The sequence below is a fragment of the Lolium perenne genome, chromosome 4 (genome assembly GCF_019359855.2).
Source record: "Lolium perenne isolate Kyuss_39 chromosome 4, Kyuss_2.0, whole genome shotgun sequence".
NCBI lineage: Eukaryota > Viridiplantae > Streptophyta > Magnoliopsida > Poales > Poaceae > Lolium > Lolium perenne.
Genome location: NC_067247.2, coordinates 382,204,793 through 382,227,653, shown reverse-complemented (window position 1 = coordinate 382,227,653; position 22,861 = coordinate 382,204,793). Strand labels below are relative to the sequence as shown.

At 41.6% G+C, this 22,861-nt stretch overlaps 1 long non-coding RNA gene across 1 annotated transcript; it reads right to left on the bottom strand.

The window, feature by feature from the left end:
* Nucleotides 1-1,822: 1,822 nt before the first annotated feature.
* On the bottom strand, nucleotides 1,823-2,480 carry LOC127297258 (uncharacterized). Its single transcript, XR_011742247.1, has 2 exons — nucleotides 2,336-2,480; nucleotides 1,823-2,226 (listed from the first exon to the last, which is right to left on the bottom strand). It is a non-coding gene; the product is annotated as an uncharacterized lncRNA (long non-coding RNA).
* Nucleotides 2,481-22,861: the final 20,381 nt, after the last annotated feature.

Sequence of the window (22,861 nt, the reverse complement as noted above, 5' to 3'; positions counted from 1 at the left end):
TGGTTTTGGGTTAATTAACACAAGGGATTTTCAAGCTTGGTTAGGGTATAAGGGGTACTAGCGCCCATCATCTACAAACTCCAGAAGAAATGTAATGTTGTTCTCTCACATAAACAAGCTCCCAAGTTTATAGCTACTCATGCTACTATGCCATATTAACAAAAAGAAAAGGGGAACAAGGTTCTTACAACCTTTATTACTTTATTGAAATAAAGTTCAAGTAACAAAACGTATTACAGCTCACAGATCACTTAAGATTGATACATGAATCAATCATCTAAAAAGAGATAATAAAATAAACGCTAGTGGATCAACAAGTAAGCCTGCTATCAAGCCGCCAGCCGCAGCGGCTGAATAAATCATATGCAACTGGTTCTAGACCACTACACCCAAAATCCATGTTCCAACGAAACTCCTCCGGCCAAAGGCATAACCGGTATGGCTAGCAAGGGGATGACCTACAAAAGACGGTCATTTTTTTATTTGTTCCATCTGGCAACTTCTTTGGGAGCTTCCTCGCCCCCCTACGATCCTAGAGCATATGTGGCGGGCGGGCTATGCGATGCTGCTTTGAAAGATTTGGAAGGCTCAGAATGATCTTGACTTCAACAACAACTCTTGCACCTACCGGGTGGTGATCCGTACAGCATGCGATGACCTAGCGATTTGAGGTGGCGATTCAAGATTGATGACCTACCCCTTGCTGACTCTCGTTCTTCCTCTCCAACATGTAAATATGTAAATGCTCTTCCCTTGTATCCCCATGCTTGTATTTGAGATCTTGTATTGGACTGACTGCCAAGTCGCTTCGAGTTAATATAACAAACGGTGGGGAGTATTTTTTTTCCCGTCATTCTCGAAAAAAAAGGATGATGAAAAGTTTAGGTCCTGATCTTAGTAATAAATTCGGATAATTACATTATATAAGGGTCTAGTATGTTGCTTAGTTATATATTTCTAGTTTATCTAATCAAATTTTCTTCGTTCAAATTTCTAAAAAAAATATAAACTTAAGAATATAGAGGTGGGATACATTAGTTTCCTCATTTTTTCAATTTTTTCGTGTACGTTGAGAAGTGTGACAAAATAATTCATTATTGGTCTATGTAAAATGATTGAAGATTCCAATGCAACGACAATATCTTGGCTAATCCACAATATTTTCGGAGTTCTAAAAAATATTTTTTGATCCAATCAAATTCTGACATTTGATTTTTTATTCGTTGTGAAGGTGAACCCACTATTGTTCTCGATTCTCACACACTAATCTTTTCAATGAACATTGCATTACTCTTGTCTATGGTCAAGACTTGGACCACTTAATCTTGCTCATTTCATAGCATTTTCAGTCTCGTATCTTGCATGTTATAGAATACTACTATAACAGAATAAGTGGTGACCACAAAAAATAGCTTATATCAGTTTCTCAAACGATACATCTCATTAAGTAACCATAAGGAAACTTAACTATTCATGATATATTAGGACACATTATTAGGGCATGATTTATGGAGACATCGCAAGCTTGCTTTACTCTGCAACCAACACCATGAGCAATTTTAGACCACCCGAACCTACGTGGACAGCTTGGGCAGAAGTCCGGCATGGAGCATTGGCCATGCTCTTAACTTAGAGACTTTGTTATATTTGTTCCACCTATTTTTTCTAAAATTAATTACTTTTGCTGCCCTCTAAACTTCCGTGAATTTTTTCGGCAATTCCATTGATATTATATATTTTCCTACAAGGCCAGATGATTCAAAGAGATATAGTAGAGAGGTGTACAATAATCTACAGACAATACATAATGAAAATATTGTCATTTGAACTCACAGATGATATGATAGTAATGATACTATTTTATTGCTGGCGACAATGGTTTATTTGCTGCGGTGGAATACGTAGTGACACAACATTTTTCCCATAGCTAACACAGAACAAATAGCCACATGGAAATACGACTATGTAGGAAAAACACCGCCTTGATCGATCGGCACATCTATGCCTAGGCAATCACGGGGATCTGCATGACATTGCCAGTAGAGTTCACGTAGACGATGACTCGTTTGTTGTTAAACTCCTTGGTTGGGGCGGCGGGTGGCACAACAACCACCCTCACATCTGGTCGGTCGTTGAGGATCTTCTGCCTGGCATCATCGATTGTCAGTCCCACCACTTCCGGCCACGAAGATTTCAGTCCACTCATTTTTTGGAAAATACAAACACCTGAAAGTTTGCAACAAAATATACCATTAGAATTGGAAATAGATGCATATGCATGCGACATGCACTAGTTGAGGGAAGAGGCGAGCTGAAGGGGGGGGAGAGCACTTACCAGCTGCTCCTAGTACTCGTGTGATTGATCGTTTATGCTCGTAGATGCTGAGTGAATGGAGTTGCATGCCCTGTATTTGTGCACAATGTTTTGGCAAATTTTCAAGGCCATGTGCGTGGAACCATCTCGTCAATTGTTGAGGGTGGCACTATTGTCAACAGTTTTGACCGAGAACCTCGTGGAGATATGAGTTATGACAAATATTTCCAACAAAGCCAGCTCATTTCAACAAGAAAATCCAGCTCATCTAGAAAATTGGTATTATGGGCCACATAATATGTTAAAAACATTTTCCAAAGGCTAACAATCGCGTGTGATCTGGTTGCAGCGAGCGGCCGCATGTGTTGTGTCCATTGCGCTTTAGGATATACTCGCCGATAAGGAAGAGCCAGATGTTTATCTGTCTTTGAATATGGGAGTCACGCCGCTCCAGGCTTTTTTCGTTTTCCTGGAAATTTTCCACACATCCAAATCAATTTGTGGAGAGGTAGGCCAACCAACCAGAAATGTCAAAATGGAAGGGAGCCCGAGCAACTTTTAGAACATCAACCAAACTCGGTTAAGGTACATGTAAATGTGTACTATAATAACAGGGATAGCCACGATTGCGATTAAAACCGATCGATGATTGATGCGAATGTGCTCATCCACACCATCCGTTTTCTAGGTTTAGCTAAAATAAACTATGTAAAATTTAACTAAATATTTAGAAAAAATACATGTGTTAAATTTATTGTGCTCCACCGATCTTTAATAAATGTGAGGCCTTTAGTTGGATCATAGGAGTATTACAATTATCATAAAATATATTTCCAATTCTACTCATTCGATATTATAAATGAACCTCGGTTTCCATCCAACTTTGGAAGGATAGATCCACACGGGCAGGTGTGGCTGCACTCCTGCACGTTTTTTTGTTGTTGAATGCACCTAGGTGTATCATTTTGAAAAAAAATTTAGACACAATGCTCAAAATGAGGCTGTATTTAAATTAACGAAGCCATCAACCGAATAGACGAAGTACATTACAACACACTTGCTACCTGCTACAAATGAAGCACAAAGAAGAACACGACACTACAAAAGAAGAAAAGAAACAAGCGAAACTACGCCATAGATCCCTTGAATACGTCGAGGGAGCCTAGGCTTCTGTTGCACGGGAGCATCACCAAGATAACTCCAAAACCAACAGATCTAACTCGCATCATAATTGTTGCTACCGGGGCCCCAAAGCAAGGGAAAGGACCTAACAAGTCGTAAAATTCTAAAGGAGGGGTCTTCACTAAACTCCTAAGAAGGAAAACGGCCCATGGCGGGAAGCACGGAGGCAGAGAGGAGATGTGGCGGCGGGCTAGGGTTGGTCGCTGCCCGAGTCAGCATCGTGGGAGCGACGTGGGGGCTGAGATTTTTGTTCCCTTAGGTCATCTCCAACGCGACGACGCATCGCGTCCGCGCGCGTCCGGATGGGTTGAGGCGGATGAAATCCAGGCCCAACGCGGCGACGCAAACACTTTTTCGCCCCGCCGCCGCGGCGTTCGACACGACGCAAAGCCGGCCCAAATCTGGGTGTGCTTTACGTGGTCGCGGATGCATGGTGCGTCCTCGCGCGTCCGCCTTTTGGTCTCCGAGGGGCCACATTTCCGCGGTAGAGTGTCCCCATGGGTCCTATTAAATTGGACTGATGGGAGACTTCCTAGTCCCCACGCCAATTCCGCTGCACTTCCCCACGGCTCGCTCTCCACCGCCGACAACACTGTTGTCATGGCCCACAAGAAGGAGAAGCGTGCAGCGAACGACCACGCGGTAGGGTCGTGCCAGCCGCCTGTTGCGCTAGCGGCATTCACGCTATCGCCAATGGCCGCCCAGCGCGACAACATCTATGTCAACGTCAAGGTGGTGCAGATATTCTGGGAGGCCGGTGCCCAAATGTCATGGGGCGACGTCCACCACCACTCCCATGGCTGGCACCTGAGCCCAGATCGGGTTCTGGTGCCACCCGTGCTCGCTTCCTACCACGCCCGCTGAGCCGAGATCTAGTGGTGGCGCTTGCACCTGCAGCCGGTCCTCATCAACGTCCCTGCTTACGCCAAGGGGTCCTGCCACTGGGACATGTGGTTCATGGCGGAGCACGACGCGCATCGTTGCACCTTCTTTGCATCGCGTGATCCACCAGCATCGGGCTGGAGCGCCATCAGGATGCCGGCCCGACGCACAGGCGCCCTCGTCATCAATGAGATGGGCCCGGTATTCGAAGCGCCACCACCACCGCCCGAGGTCGTCCTTGACGAGGACGAGGGGTACGCCAACCACTGGCACCGCCCTCGAGGCGTCCGACCTCGAGGAGTTGGTAGCCTAGTCACACCTCGCCGAGGTGCTTCGCTACTGCGCCCTCGAGCATGCGGCGAGGCCGGTGTGGGAGGATGTCGAAGCGTGGGTCTTCCTTCTAATGGCACGGGAGCAGCAGGAGGCCACTCGTCGTGCCCTCACGCGGAAGGAGGAGGAGCGCCATGCCCGACTCTTTTGGGAGGCGCAACTGAGGAGGCCGCGGCGGCCTAGCGGGAGAAGGAGACAGCGAGGCTTGCGTGGCTGCAGAGGCCATTGATGGAGCTAAATAACACCATCAAAAACTCTTGAAACGTTGGGACTCCAAGTGCAGAGTGTGTAGTCTAGGAACAATTTTCCGCCCAAGGGTGACTCGAGGGTTAATATCGAACTCTCGGGGAACTGGGCAAAATTATCTCTCCCTCTCTTTTTCTAGCAATCATGTAAAGTAAAATAAAGCCTTGTGTCCCCAACTCCATAGTCTGGTTGTCAAGCACGAGGTTTCGCGTAAGTAAATAAAATACAAGTAGTAATAAAACAAGTAAACTAGATAAAATAAAATAACTAAATAATAAAAACAGTTAAAATTTTGATTTTTTGGGTGTTTTGGATGAAAATAGGAAAATTAAATATTTTGTATTTTCGGATTAAAATAGTGCATCAAATAGAAAACAAGATAAAAGCAATATAAACGTGTTTCTTATGATAAAAATTGGACCGGGGTTTGTGGGTTCACTTAACTATTCTCTCTTTTAAATTGTAGTGGACAATAACAATTCATCAATGAGATATGAAGATGCAAAATAATAAAATTTGAAAGATAAGCATTCATATGGGCATCATGTCCTAACAAAGAGATGATGCAACTGATGCATGTAAAATGCTTACATGAACATTGTCCTTTATCATATCGAATTCCCACATATTTGCAACATATATGAATATAATACCATGTTTTACATTGATTTATGGAGATTTACCAATGATCCCCTTTATTTGGTTCATAACCCTGCAGAACAGGAAAACCTTGTTTCGCGTATTTTTCACTTTCAAAGATTTATACGGAGCCAAATTGACATGGTATTTTCAGAGCATTATTATTTCATCGGGAGGAAGATCATGGACCCTGGAAGCTCACATGGAGAATCCCGAGGTCCAAAAGAGAACAGGTGGCGCGGACAAGAAGTCTGGTCGTGCCACCCTACCTCTTTTAGCCGTTGATCGCCCGGTTGCCCTGATTTTTTTTGCGAACGAGCGTATTTTGCCCTAAAATCACTATATATATGGCCCCGAAAAGTTCTCGAGAGGAGAGCACCGCAGAAAGACAGAAACATCAAAACGGATGCTGCTGCAGAGAAGATTGGAGGGGAAAACTCCGTCAGAATCACTGCCAGAGGGATCTCCACCTTATCCAACGTCTTCATCAACATCACCATACCAAGAGGGGTGATGCGTGCAGTTAACACACGTCCGTTGGGAATCCCAAGAGGAAGGTGTGATGCGTACAGTAGCAAGTTTTCCCTCAGTAAGAAACCAAGGTTTATCGAACCAGTAGGAGTCAAGGATCACGTGAAGGTCGTTGGTGACGGAGTGTAGTGCGGCGCAACACCAGGGATTCCGGCGCCAACGTGGAACCTGCACAACACAATCAAAGTACTTTGCCCCAACGTAACAGTGAGGTTGTCAATCTCACCGGCTTGCTGAAAACAAAGGATTAACCGTATAGTGTGGAAGATGATGTTTGTTTGCGAAGAACAGTAAAGAACAATTGCAGTAGATTGTATTTCAGATGTAAAGAATGGACCGGGCTCCACAGTTCACTAGTGGTGTCTCTCCCATAAGATAAATAGCATGTTGGGTGAACGAATTACAGTTGGGCAATTAACAAATAAAGAAGGCATAACAATGCACATACATATATCATGATGACTACTATGAGATTTAATCAGGGCATTACGACAAAGTACATAGACCGCTATCCAGCATGCATCTATGCCTAAAAAGTCCACTTTCAGGTTATCATCCGAACCCCTTCCAGTATTAAGTTGCAAACAACAGACAATTGCATTAAGTATGGTGCGTAATGTAATCAACACAAATATCCTTAGACAAAGCATTGATGTTTTATCCCTAGTGGCAACAACACATCCACAACCTTAGAACTTTCTGTCACTGTCCCACATTCAATGGAGGCATGAACCCACTATCGAGCATAAATACTCCCTCTTGGAGTTACAAGTATCAACTTGGCCAGAGCCTCTACTAGCAACGGAGAGCATGCAAGAACATAAACAACATATATATGATAGATTGATAATCAACTTGACATAGTATTCAATATTCATCGGATCCCAACAAACACAACATGTAGCATTACAAATATATGATCTTGATCATGATAGGCAGCTCACAAGATCTAACATGATAGCACAATGAGGAGAAGACAACCATCTAGATACTGCTATGGACCCATAGTCCAGGGGTGAACTACTCACACATCGATCCGGAGGCGATCATGGCGATGAAGAGACCTCCGGGAGATGATTCCCCACTCCGGCAGGGTGCCGGAGGCGATCTCCTGAATCCCCCGAGATGGGATTGGCGGCGGCTGCGTCTCTGGAAGGTTTTCCGTATCGTGGCTCTCGGTACTGGGGGTTTCGCGATGAAGGCTTTAAGTAGGCGGAAGGGTAGGTTTAGGAGCGGCACGAGGGGCCTGATAACCCACAAGTATAGGGGATCGCAACAGTCTTCGATGGAAGTAAAACCCAAATTTATTGATTCGACACAAGGGGAGGTAAAGAATACTTATAAGCCTTAACAACTGAGTTGTCAATTCAACTGCACCTCAAGAAGCACTAGTAACAGGGGTGATGTGAAAGCAGCAGTAATATGAGAGCAAAGTAATGATAATACAGCGTGATGTGATAATATGAGAGCAATGGCACCAGAAAATAGTTGATACTACTTCCAATGACATGTAGAACGAGTATATGATGACGAGAGATGGACCGGGGTTCCCAACTATCTACACTAGTGGTAACTCTCCAATAACAAGTGTTGGGTGAACAAATTACAGTTGGGCAATTGATAGGATTGAAATAGCATTAAGACAGAACATCAAGATTATTAATCATGTAGGCATGTTTCCCATATATAGTCATACGTGCTCGCAATGAGAAACTTGTACAACATCTTTTGTCCTACCAGCCGGTGGCAGCCGGGCCTCTAGGGAATCTACTGGAAATTAAGGTACTCCTTTTAATAGAGCACCGGAGCAAAGCATTAACACTCCGTGAAAACATGTGATCCTCATATCTAAGCCTTTCCCTCCAGTTGTCCCAATTTCTGTCACTTTGGGGCCTTTGGTTCCGGACATAGACATGTGCATACAACTTGTAGATACAATCTAAGCAATAAGTATAGAGCTTAAATCTAAGATCATGCCACTCGGGCCCTAGTGACAAGCATTAAACACAACAAAATTGCAGCAACAATAACTTCACAAACTTTATAGATAGACTAATCATAATGTAACAATCCATCGGATCCCGACAAACACAACACCAATTACATCAGATGAATCTCAATCATGTAAGGCAGCTCATGAGATCATTGTATTGAAGTACATGGGGGAGAGAATACCAACTAGCTACAGCTAGAACCCGTAGTCCATGGGGGAACTACTCACGGAGCATGATGGAGGCGGTGGCGTTGATGGAGATGGCTTCCGGGGGCACTTCCCCGTCCCGGCAGGGTGCCGGAACAGAGACTTCTGTCCCCCGAATTGGAGTTTTGCGATGGTGGCGGCGCCCCTGGAGTCTTTCTGGAGTTTCGTCAATCGGTATCGAGGTTTTAGGTCACCAGGGCTTAAATAGGCGAAGAGTCGGAGTCGGAGGGGCCACGGGGCCTCCCCACACTAGGCCGGCGCGGCCAGGGTGGAGCCCGCGCGGCCAGGGTGGAGCCCGCGCGGCCCTGTTGTGTGGGGCCACCAGGGCTCCCCTCTGGTCCCTCTCTGACTTTCTGGAAGGTTCCGGGAAAAATAAGGTTCTGGGCGTTGATTTCGTCAAATTCCGAGAATATTGCCCGAACAGCCTTTCTAGAACCAAAAACAACAGAAAACAGCAACTGGCCCTTCAGCATCTCGTTAATAGGTTAGTTCCGGAAAATGCATTAAAACATTATAAAGTGCAAGCAAAACATGTAAGTATTGTCATAAAACAAGCATGGAACATCAGAAATTATAGGTACGTTGGAGACGTATCAGCGCCCACACGCTAGGGCGGCGCGGGCCCAGCCCTGGCCGCGCGGCCCTGGTGTGGCGGCGCCTCGTCGCCCACTTCGTAATCCTTTCGGTCTTCTGGAAGCTTCATGGAAAAATAAGACCCTGGGCGTTGATTTCGTCCAATTCCGAGAATATTTCCTTTGTAGGATTTCTGAAACCAAAAACAGCAGAAAAACAAGAATCGGCTCTTCGGCATCTCGTCAATAGGTTAGTGCTGGAAAATGCATAATAATGACATATAATGTGTATAAAACATGTGAGTATCATCATAAAAGTAGCATGGAACATAAGAAATTATAGATACGTTTGAGACGTATCAAGCATCCCAAGCTTAGTTCCTACTCGCCCTCGAGTAGGTAAACGATAACAAGGATAATTTCTGAAGTGACATGCTATCATAATCTTGATCAATACTATTGTAAAGCATATGAGATGAATGCAGCGATTCGAAGCAATGGTAAAGACAATGAGTAAACAACTGAATCATATAGCAAAGACTTTTCATGAATAGTACTTTCAAGACAAGCATCAATAAGACTTGCATAAGAGTTAACTCATAAGCAATAAATTCTTAGTAGAAAGCTTTGAAACAACACAAAGGAAGATATAAGTTTCAGCAGTTGCTTTCAACTTCAACATGTATATCTCATGGATAATTGTCAACACAAAGTAATATAACAAGTGCAATAGGTAAACATGTAAGAATCAATGCACACAGTTGAGACAAGTGTTTTCTTCTAAGATAGAAAGAAGTGGGTGAACTGACTCAACAATAAAGTAGAAGAATGGCCCTTCGCAGAGGGAAGCATGGATTACTATTTTTGTGCTAGAGCTTTTCATTTTGAAAACATAGAAACAATTTTGTCAACGGTAGTAATAAATCATATGTGTTATGTATAAGACATCCTATAAGTTGCAAGCCTCATGCATAGTATACCAATAGTACTCGCACCTTGTCCTAATTAGCTTGGATTAACATGGATTATCATTGCATAGCATATGTTTCAACCAAGTGTCACAAAGGGGTACCTCTATGCCGCATGTACAGAGGTCTAAGGAGAAAGTTCGCATTGGATTTCTCGCTTTTGATTATTCTCAACTTAGACATCCATACCGGGACAACATAGACAACAGATAATGGACTCCTCTTTTAATGCTTAAGCATTCAACAACAGATAATATTCTCATAAGAGATTGAGGATTTGTGTCCAAACTGAAACTTCCACCATGATTCATGGCTTTAGTTAGCGGCCCAATGTTCTTCTCTAACAATATGCATACTCAAACCATTTGATCATGAAAATCGCCCTTACTTCAGACAAGACGAACATGCATAGCAACTCACATGATATTCAACAAAGGTGTAAAAGTTGATGGCGTCCCCAGAAACATGGTTACCGCTCAACAAGCAACTTATTAAGAAATAAGATACATAAGTACATATTCTTCACCACAATAGTTTTTAAGGCTATTTTCCCATGAGCTATATATTGCAAAGACAAAGAATAGAATTTTAAAGGTAGCACTCAAGTAATATACTTTGGAATGGCAGAGAAATACCATGTAGTAGGTAGGTATGGTGGACACAAATGGCATAGTTTTTGGCTCAAGGATTTGGATGCACGAGAAGAATTCCCTCTCAATACAAGGCTAGGCTAGCAAGGTTGTTTGAAGCAAACTCAAGTATAAAACGGTGCAGCAAGACTCACATATGAACATATTGTAAGCATTATAAGACTTTACATCATCTCCTTGTTGTTTAAACACCTTAACCAGAAAATATCTAGACTCTAGAAAGACCAATCATGCAAGCCAAATTTTAACAAGCTCTATGTAGTTCTTCATTAATTGGTGCAAAGTACATGATGCAAGAGCTTAAACATGATCTATATGAGCACAACAATTGCCAAGTATCGAATTATTCAAGACATTATACCAATTACCACATGAAGCATTTTCCGTTTCCAACCATATAACAATGAACGAACTAGTTCAACCTTCGCAATGAACATTAAAAATAAAGCTAAGAACATATGTGTTCATACGAAACAGCGGAGCGTGTCTCTCTCCCAAACAAAGAATGCTAGGATCCGATTTTATTCAAACAAAAACAAAAACAAAAACAAACAGACGCTCCAAGTAAAGCACATAAGATGTGACTGAATAAAAATATAGCTCCACTAGAGGTGACCTGATAAGTTGTCGATGAAGAAGGGGATGCCTTGGGCATCCCCAAGCTTAGATGCTTGAGTCTTCTTGAAATATGCAGGGATGAACCACGGGGGCATCCCCAAGCATAGACTTTTCACTCTTCTTGATCATATTGTATCATCCTCCTCTCTTGACCCTTGAAAACTTCCTCCACACCAAACTCGAAACAAACTCATTAGAGGGTTAGTGCATAATTGAAAATTCATATATTCAGAGGTGACATAATCATTCTTAACACTTCTGGACATTTCACAAAGCTACTGAAAGTTAATGGAACAAAGAAATCCATCAAACATAGCAAAACAGGCAATGCGAAATAAAAGGCAGAATCTGTCAAAACAGAACAGTCCGTAAAGACGAATTTTTCTGGGGCACTTAACTTGCTCAGATGAAAACGCTCAAAACTAATGAAAGTTGAGTACATATCTGAGGAACACGCACGTAAATTGGCAGATTTTTCTGAGTTACCTACAGAGAATTCTACTCAAATTCGTGACAGTAAGAAATCTGTTTTTGCGCAGTAATCCAAATCTAGTATCAACATTACTATCAAAGACTTTATTTGGCACAACAATGCAATAAAATAAAGATAAGGAGAGGTTGCTACAGTAGTAACAACTTCTAAGACTCAAATGTAAAACAAAAGTGCAGAAGTAAAATAATGGGTTGTCTCCCATAAGCGCTTTTCTTTAACGCCTTTCAGCTAGGCGCAGAAAGTGTGAATCAAGTATTATCAAGAGATGAAGCATTAGCAGAGGGGTTTGGAGTTTTCTCAATTATGCATTGTATCTGGTCTATATAAGTAACTCCTCTTTGTACACTTTTAGGCTTACTATTCTCATCAAACAAATTTTCAGGAACAAGCCAAGCATAGTTATTTTCTAGTGCCTCAAACATTCCTAAGAGCTTGCAAGGTATTGATGTCTTAATCTCCCCTTCACAATTAACTTCATTAGTGTACTTTAATCTATCCTTTTCTATTTTTTCAAGGGTATTAGCAAAATTGGTATAAAGACCAAGCATCTTATATTTAATAAAGACTTTTCTAGCTTCTCTTGCTACATTACCAAATTCTTTAAGAAGGGTTTCTAAGACAAAATCTTTATTTTCTCCTTCCTCCATATCAGAGAGTGTAAGAAACATATGTTGTATTATGGAGTTGAGATTGACAAATCTAACTTCCAACATGTGGACTAAAGAAGCGGCAGCAATTTCATAAGTAGGAGCAAGTTCTACCAAGTGTCTATCTTCAAAATCTTCAACCATACTAACATGAGTGAAAAAATATTCTATATTATCTCTTCCAATGATAGACCCTTATCCTACCGGTATTTTTTTTCAGAGTGAACTTAGGAGCAACATGATGAAATAAACAAAAGGTAAATAAAGTAAATGCAAGTAACTAATTTTTTTGTGTTTTTAATATGGAGATCAAGACAGTAAATAAAGTAAAACTAGCAACTAAATTTTTTTGTGTTTTTGATATAAAGAGCAAACAAAGCAGTAAATAAAGTAAAGTAAATCAAGACAAAAACAAAGTAAAGAGATTGGAAGTGGGAGACTCCCCTTGCAGCGTGTCTTGATCTCCCCAGCAACGGCGCCAGAAAAAGAGCTTGATGCGTGCAGTTAACACACGTCCGTTGGGAACCCCAAGAGGAAGGTGTGATGCGTACAGTAGCAAGTTTCCCTCAGAAAAAAACCAAGGTTTATCGAACTAGTAGGAGTCAAGGATCACGTGAAGGTCGTTGGTGACGGAGTGTAGTGCGGCGCAACACCAGGGATTCCGGCGCCAACGTGGAACCTGCACAACACAATCAAAGTACTTTGCCCCAACGTAACAGTGAGGTTGTCAATCTCACCGGCTTGCTGAAAACAAAGGATTAACCGTATAGTGTGGAAGATGATGTTTGTTTGCGAAGAACAGTAAAGAACAATTGCAATAGATTGTATTTCAGATGTAAAGAATGGACCGGGCTCCACAGTTCACTAGTGGTGTCTCTCCCATAAGATAAATAGCATGTTGGGTGAACGAATTACAGTTGGGCAATTGACAAATAAAGAAGGCATAACAATGCACATACATATATCATGATGACTACTATGAGATTTAATCAGGGCATTACGACAAAGTACATAGACCGCTATACAGCAAGCATCTATGCCTAAAAAGTCCACTTTCAGGTTATCATCCGAACCCCTTCCAGTATTAAGTTGCAAACAACAGACAATTGCATTAAGTATGGTGCGTAATGTAATCAACACAAATATCCTTAGACAAAGCATTGATGTTTTATCCCTAGTGGCAACAGCACATCCACAACCTTAGAACTTTCTGTCACTGTCCCACATTCAATGGAGGCATGAACCCACTATCGAGCATAAATACTCCCTCTTGGAGTTACAAGTATCAACTTGGCCAGAGCCTCTACTAGCAACGGAGAGCATGCAAGAACATAAACAACATATATATGATAGATTGATAATCAACTTGACATAGTATTCAATATTCATCGGATCCCAACAAACACAACATGTAGCATTACAAATATATGATCTTGATCATGATAGGCAGCTCACAAGATCTAACATGATAGCACAATGAGGAGAAGACAACCATCTAGCTACTGCTATGGACCCATAGTCCAGGGTGAACTACTCACACATCGATCCGGAGGCGATCATGGCGATGAAGAGACCTCCGGGAGATGATTCCCCTCTCCGGCAGGGTGCCGGAGGCGATCTCCTGAATCCCCCGAGATGGGATTGGCGGCGGCTGCGTCTCTGGAAGGTTTTCCGTATCGTGGCTCTCGGTACTGGGGGTTTCGCGACGAAGGCTTTAAGTAGGCGGAAGGGTAGGTTTAGGGGCGGCACGAGGGGCCCACACGCTAGGGCGGCGCGGGCCCAGCCCTGGCCGCGCGGCCCTGGTGTGGCGGCGCCTCGTCGCCCCACTTCGTAATCCTTTCGGTCTTCTGGAAGCTTCGTGGAAAAATAAGACCCTAGGCGTTGATTTCGTCCAATTCCGAGAATATTTCCTTTGTAGGATTTCTGAAACCAAAAACAGCAGAAAACAACAACTGGCTCTTCGGCATCTCGTCAATAGGTTAGTGCCGGAAAATGCATAATAATGACATATAATGTGTATAAAACATGTGAGTATCATCATAAAAGTAGCATGGAACATAAGAAATTATAGATACGTTTGAGACATATCAAGGGGGTAGTCCACCTCTGGACTATGGGTTTGTGGCAGTAGCTTGATCTATTTCTCTCATGTTCTTCATAGTACTTAGTGACATATGAGCTACCTATCATGATTATGGTCATATTTGTAATTCATATGTGGTGGATCCTTGTTCTATGATATTGTTTTATGAGATCTGATCTTATTATATTGTGAGATGTATTGATAGATGCATAATATGTACCCCGTTCTTAAGTTTATGTTCTGATCCAACATCTATGCAAGAGTATGTGTGGGGTGATGTGTGTGTTAGATGGAGTAGAATGGTTTTAGTGATTGGATAGTGCCAATATGTTCATGATCTATTATGCATTTGCCTTTCTTTTGCTACCTCACTAGGGATAAAGTAAATGCATGTGCTATGTTCATAATGTGATAGCAATGATGATCTTATTTTTTCAAGGTAGCATATTTGATATTCAAACTTCATGCCAAAGTACTTATTGCTATGCTTTGTTAATTCTTAATACAGATTGATGAAGTTTCTTTCTTGTTGAGTATAAGAGAGGTGTGTTGCATCATTTCTATGTTAGGACGCGATGCCCATATTATTTTTTCTCTTACCTATAATATTATATGTACCTTCATATCTCATTGATGAATTGTTTTTTGTCTACCACAACTTACCGAGAAAATAGTCAAGTGAACCCATGAACCCCGGTCCACTTTTTATAATAAGAAACACCTTTATATTGCTTTTACATTGTTTTCTATTTGCTGCACTATGTTAATTTGAAAATACAAAAAAAATTATTTTTCTTATTTGAATCCAAAACACCAAAAACAATCAATCTCTTTACATTTTTTACTTAGTTATTTTATCTACTTTAGTTTTTACTTGTTTTATTACTACTTGTGTTATTTACTTACGCGAAACCTTGTGCTTGACAACCACACGATGGAGTTGGGGACACAAGGATTTTACTTGCATGACTGCTTGAAGAAGAGAGAAGGGTACACTATTTCATCCAGTTCCCCGAGAGTTCGATATAAACCTTGTTGTCACTATTCAATCACTAAACCATGCTACTCCATCACAAATTACCCCACACACGCTCTTGCATATAAGTTGGATCAGAACAAATACTTAAGAAAGGGGTACATAATATGCATCTATCAATACAACATGCACATAATATGATCAGATCTCATAGCACAATATCATAGAATAAGGATCCACCACATAGGTATTACAAATATGGTCATAATCATGTAGGGCAGTGATACGTCTCCAACGTACCTATAATTTCTGATGTTCCATGCTTGTTTTATGACAATACTTACATGTTTTGCATGCACTTTATAATGTTTTTATGCGTTTTCCGGAACTAACCTATTAACAAGATGCCACAGTGCCAGTTCCTGTTTTCTGTTGTTTTTGGTTCCAGAAAGGCTGTTCGGGCAATATTCTCGGAATTCTACGAAACGAAGACCAAAGATCATAATTCACCGAGACGGACCAGGACACCGAAGGGGAGTCAGAGGGGAGGCCTGGGGCCCCCACACCATAGGGCCGCGCGGGCCAGCCCCTGGCCGCGCCGGCCTATGGGGAGGGCACCCTATTGCCCCTTGATACGTCCAATTTGCATCACTATTTTATATCATAATTTGCTGTTATTCATTGATATATTTCATATTGGGACACAATACTTATGTTATTTCATCTATTTTGCATGTTTCATCATTATTGGAGGATCAAGCACCGGAGCCAGGATTCTGCTGGAAAAAGCACCGTCAGAACGCAATATTTCGGAAGATCAACTGTGGAAGGAAATTATACCAAAAATCCTATTTTTCAAGATGACGAAGGAAGCCAGAAGGAGGAGCCAGGAGGAGCCAGGGTGGGCCCACACCCTAGGGCGGCGCGGCCCATGCCCTGGCCGCGCCGCCATGTGGTTTGGGGGGCCCACGACCCCTTTCGCCTCCTTTTCTTCGCGAAATCCTTCGTCCCGAAAACCTAAGCCACAGAGGGTACCTCGCGAAGAGTTACAGCCGCCTCTGCGGGGCGGAGAACACCAGAGAGAAAAGAGCTCTCCGGCGGGCAGGAATCCGCCGGGGAAATTCCCTCCGGGAGGGGGAAATCGACGCCATCGTCACCGTCATCGAGCTGGACATCATCTCCATCACCATCATCATCATCTCCACCATCATCACCGCCATCTCCACCGCTGGACACCGTCACCGCCGTAGCAATTTGGGTTTGATCTTGATTGTTTGATAGGGGAAACTCTCCCGGTATCGATCTCTACTTGTTGTTGATGCTATTGAGTGAAACCATTGAACCAAGTTTATGTTCAGATTGTTATTCATCATCATATCACCTCTGATCATGTTCCATATGATGTCTCGTGAGTAGTTCGTTTAGTTCTTGAGGACATGGGTGAAGTCTAAATGTTAGTAGTGAACTATGGTTGAGTAATATTCAATGGTATGATATTTAAGTTGTGGTGTTATTCTTCTAGTGGTGTCATGTGAACGTCGACTACATGACACTTCACCAATTATGGGCCTAGGGGAATGCATCTTGTATTCGTTTGCTAATTGCGGGGTTGCCGGAGTGACAGAAACCTAAACCCCCGTTGGTATATCGATGCAGGAGGGATCGCAGGATCTCAGAGTTTAAGGCTGTGGTTAGATTTATTCTTAATTACTTTCTTGTAGTTGCGGATGCTTGCAAGGGGTATAATCACAAGTATGTATTAGTCCTAGGAAGGGCGGTACATTAGCATAGGTTCACCCACACAACACTTATCATAACAATGAAGATTATTTAGCCGTATGTAGCGAAAGCACTAGACTAAAATCCCGTGTGTCCTCGAGAACGTTTGGTCATTATAAGTAAACAAACCGGCTTGTCCTTTGTGCTAAAAAGGATTGGGCCACTCGCTGCAATTGTTACTCTCGCACTTTACTTACTCGTACTTTATTCAACTGTTACATCAAAACCCCCGAATACTTGTCTCGTGAGCATTTACAGTGAATCCTTCATCGAGACTGCTGGTCCACACCTTCTGCTCCTCGTTGGGATGGACATTCTTACGTATCGAAAATACTACGTTACACCCCCTATACTTGTGGGTCATCGAGACTATTTTCGGGCGCGGTTGCCGGTGAGTGAAGCGCTATTGGTAAGTGGAATTGGTAAGGAAAACCTTTACTGTTGTGCTGATTTTATTTCTGCCTGCTGCTATAAGTCATTATGGAGAGATCTTCTCTTCAATTTTTATTTGGGAAATCTACTACTACTGCAATGGTAGTGGATGAGGCGCCAGGTGAGGAAGTAATACCATATAAAATACCTATGAAAATTATTGAACGTGTTATGGATAACCGCTATGAAGGGGATGGAACTGTCCATCCTGGTGATCATTTACTGTTTTTGCATGAATTATGCGGTTTATTCAAATGTGCAGGTATTGCTATGGATGAAGTGAGGAAGATACTATTCTCTTTATCGCTGTCTGGTAAGGCGGCGCATTGGTATAAATTACTGGATAATGGGGATTCTCTTGAATGGAATGATATTGTGCCCCGGTTTTATTCTAAGTTCTATCCTCCAAGTGAAAGTCACAAGGATCGGAATCGCATATATAATTTTTGGCCTCATGATGGAGAGAGTATTGCCCAAGCTTGGGGGAGATTGAAGTCTTTAATGCTCAAATGCCCCATTCATGAGCTTCCTGGTAATGTTATTATTGATAATTTCTATGCAAGACTTTCTTTTCAAGACAAGACCTTGCTGGATACTTCTTGTTCTGGATCATTTACACGCAATAAAGAAGAGTTTAAAAGGGACCTTCTTGATCGAATCCAAGAGAATACTGAAGGTTGGGAGAACGACAAGGATAGAGAATCAGGTATAATTTATGATTATAAATGCATTGAAGCTTTTATGGATACTGATAAATTTCGTAATATGAGTGCTACATATGGTCTTGATTCTCAAGTTGCTGCAAATCTTTATAAAGCTTTTGCCTCTCATTATGAATTGCCAAAGAAGAATTTTGATAAGTATCATGAACCGTATAAAGATAAAATTGATTCATCCATTAATAAATGCGTTGTAGTTGAAACTGCTGATTATGTTATTCCTGAAGCTTATATTGAAAAAACTCCTTTCCCTGCTAAAATGAAGGAGTACTCTGTTATAAATAGTGCGGTTCATAAAAGTGAAAAGAAACCTGTAGAACCTGAAGAACAAATAAAAGTTGAACCTGCTGTTGCAATAGTTAAAGATCTTGTAACTGAAAATGTGGAGGATGGTCATATTATTTTCTGTGAAGATGCTTCTAATATTGTTTCACATCCTAATAAACCCAAACAAGCTAGTGTTCCTATGCTATCTGTTAGAATTGGTGATCATTGCTATTATGGATTATGTGATATTGGTGCAAGTGTTAGTGCTATTCCTTATGAGCTTTACACGGAGATTATGCACGAAATTGATTCTTGTGAACTTGTAGATATTGATGTGGTTATTCAGCTGGCTAATAGAGAAACTATTTCTCCAATCGGTATTGTTCGAGATGTGGAAGTATTATGCGGTAAGATTAAATATCCTGCTGACTTTTTGGTACTTGGTTCTGCTGCTAGTGATTATTGTCCTATTATTTTTGGTAGACCTTTTCTAAATACTTGTGGAGCTATTATAGATTGCAAGAAAGAGAAAATTTTGACTAAATTTGCTGGTGAATCTTATGAGTTTAACTTCTCTAAATTTACCAAAACTCCTTATAAAGCTGATTTGCCTAGTGATGATTTTAAAATGGAGCAATGTGCATCTATTGTTCTTGTTCCTAACAATCCTTTGCAGCAACATTTGGAGGATAGCGAGAGTGAAGTTTTTAGGAAAGAAAGAGATGAGCTTGAGGAAATTTTTCTTCGCCAACTGATACGTCTCCGACGTATCGATAATTTCTTATGTTCCATGCCACATTATTGATGTTATCTACATGTTTTATGCACACTTTATGTCATATTCGTGCATTTTCTGGAACTAACCTATTAACAAGATGCCGAAGTGCCAGTTCCTGTTTTCTGCTGTTTTTGGTTTCAGAAATCCTAGTAACGAAATATTCTCGGAATCGGACGAAATCAACGCCCAAGTTCCTATTTTCACCGGAAGCATCCAGAACACCCGGGAAGGACCAGAGGGGGGGCACTGGGCCCCCAGACCATAGGCCGGCGCGGCCCAGGCCCTGGCCGTGCTGCCCTATGGTTTCGTCGCACCTTCGACCCTCCTGCGCCGCCTCTTCGCCTATATAAAGCCCCTGGATCGAAAACCCTGAAACGATTGACGAAAACCACAGAAACCTTCCAGAGCCGCCGCCATCGCGAGGCCAAGATCTGGGGGACAGGAGTCTCTGTTCCGGCACCCTGCCGGAGCGGGGAAGTGCCCCCGGAAGGCTTCTCCATCGACACCGCTGCCATCTCCACCGCCATCTTCATCACCGCTGCTGCTCCCATGAGGAGGGAGTAGTTCTCCATCGAGGCTCGGGGCTGTACCGGTAGCTATGTGGTTAATCTCTCTCCTATGTACCTCAATACAATAATCTCATGAGCTGCTTTACATGATTGAGATTCATATGAGTTTTGTATCACAATTTATCTATGTGCTACTCTAGCAAAGTTATTAAAGTAGTTCTATTCCTCCTGCACGTGTGTAAAGGTGACAGTGTGTGCACCGTGTTAGTACTTGGTTTATGCTATGATCATGATCTCTTGTAGATTGCGAAGTTAACTATTGCTATGATAATATTGATGTGATCTATTCCTCCTACATATGCATGAAGGTGACAGTGTGCATGCTATGTTAGTACTTGGTTTAGTCTTTTGATCTATCTTACACTATAAGGTTACTTAAATATGAACAAATTGTGGAGCTTGTTAACTCCGGCATTGAGGGTTCGTGTAATCCTACGCAATGCGTTCATCATCCAACAAGAGTGTAGAGTATGCATTTATCTATTCTGTTATGTGATCAATGTTGAGAGTGTCCACTAGTGAAAGTGTAATCCCAAGGCCTTGTTCCTAAATACTGCTGCGTTACTACTGCTTGTTTACTGTTTCACTGTGTTACTACTGCTGCAATACTACCACCATCAACTACACGCCAGCAAGCTATTTTCTGGCACCGTTGCTACTGCTCATATATATTCATACCACCTGTATTTCACTATCTCTTCGCCGAACTAGTGCACCTATTAGGTGTGTTGGGGACACAAGAGACTTCTTGCTTTGTGGTTGCAGGGTTGCATGAGAGGGATATCTTTGACCTCTTCCTCCCTGAGTTCGATAAACCTTGGGTATCCACTTAAGGGAAAACTTGCTGCTGTTCTACAAACCTCTGCTCTTGGAGGCCCAACACTGTCTACAGGAAAGGAGGGGGAAGTAGACATCAAGCTATTTTCTGGCGCCGTTGCCGGGGAGGAAAGGTAAAAGGTACTCACACTCCGGATCTCGGCTACTAAGCTATTTCCCGGCGCCGTAAGTACTCAAAGCTATTTCCTTTAGATCCTGCAATTGCAACTTTTTGTTTCTTGTTTACACTAGTAAGGCATAATGGACAACAATGAGCTTTTTACTCTATTTCCTGATTTAAGACATGGATGGTTTGATCCGAAAATTAAAAAACCCATGGAACATGTTAGTATGAACACTTTGAATACCATTGTTGATAATGATATAGAAAGTTCTAAGCTTGGGGAAGCTGGTTTTCATGATCTTTTTAGTCCCCCAAGCATTGAGGAGAAAATTTTCTTTGATGATACTTTGCCTCCTATTTATGATGATTATAATGATAGTGGTCTTTTGGTTCCACCTACTATGGAGAGTGAATTTGATTATGATTACAATATGCCTCCTATATTTGATGATAGCTACTTCGTTGAATTTGCTCCCACTACAACTACTAATAAAATTGATTATGCTTATGTGGAGAGTAATAATTTTATGCATGAGACTCATGATAAGAATGCTTTATGTGATAGTTATATTGTTGAGTTTGCTCATGATGCTACTGAAAGTTATTATGAGAGAGGAAAATATGGTTGTAGAAATTTTCATGTTACTAAAATACCTCTCTATGTGCTGAAATTTTTGAAGCTACAGTTGTTTTATCTTCCTATGCTTGTTACTTTGCTCTTCATGAACTTGTTTATTTACAAGATTCCTATGCATAGGAAGCATGTTAGACTTAAATATGTTTCTAATTTGCCTCTTGATGCTCTCTTTTGCTTCAAATATTATCTCTTGCGAGTGCATCATTAAAACTGCTGAGCCCATCTTAACGGCTATAAAGAAAGAACTTCTTGGGAGATAACCCATGTGTTATTTTGCTACAGTATTTTGTTTTATATTTGTGTCTTGGAAGTTGTTTACTACTGTAGCAACCTCTCCTTATCTTAGTTTAGTGTTTTATTGTGCCAAGTAAAGTCTTTGATAGAAAAGTAAGTACTAGATTTGGATTACTGCGCAGTTCCAGATTTCTTTGCTGTCACGAATCTGGGTCTACCTCCCTGTAGGTAACTCAGAAAATTAAGCCAATTTACGTGCATGATCCTCAGATATGTACGCAACTTTCATTCAATTTGGGCATTTTCATTTGAGCAAGTCTGGTGCCATTTTAAAATTCGTCAATACGAACTGTTCTGTTTTGACAGATTCTGCCTTTTATTTCACATTGCCTCTTTTGCTATGTTGGATGAATTTCTTTGATCCACTAATGTCCAGTAGCATTATGCAATGTCCAGAAGTGTTAAGAATTATTGTGTCACCTCTGAATATGTTAATTTTTATTGTGCACTAACCCTCTAATGAGTTGTTTCGAGTTTGGTGTGGAGGAAGTTTTCAAGGATCAAGAGAGGAGTATGATGCAACATGATCAAGGAGAGTGAAAGCTCTAAGCTTGGGGATGCCCCGGTGGTTCACCCCTGCATATTCTAAGAAGACTCAAGCGTCTAAGCTTGGGGATGCCCAAGGCATCCCCTTCTTCATCAACAATATTATCAGGTTCCTCCCCTGAAACTATATTTTTATTCCATCACATCTTATGTGCTTTGCTTGGAGCGTCGGTTTGTTTTTGTTTTTTTTGTTTTGTTTGAATAAAATGGATCCTAGCATTCACTTTATGGGAGAGAGACACGCTCCGCTGTAGCATATGGACAAGTATGTCCTTAGTTTCTACTCATAGTATTCATGGCGAAGTTTCTCCTTCGTTAAATTGTTATATGGCTGGAATTGGAAAATGATACATGTAGTAATTGCTATTAATGTCTTGGGTAATGTGATACTTGGCAATTGTTGTGCTCATGTTTAAGCTCTTGCATCATATGCTTTGCACCCATTAATGAAGAAATACATAGAGCATGCTAAAATTTGGTTTGCATATTTGGTTTCTCTAAGGTCTAGATAATTTCTAGTATTGAGTTTGAACAACAAGGAAGACGGTGTAGAGTCTTATAATGTTTTC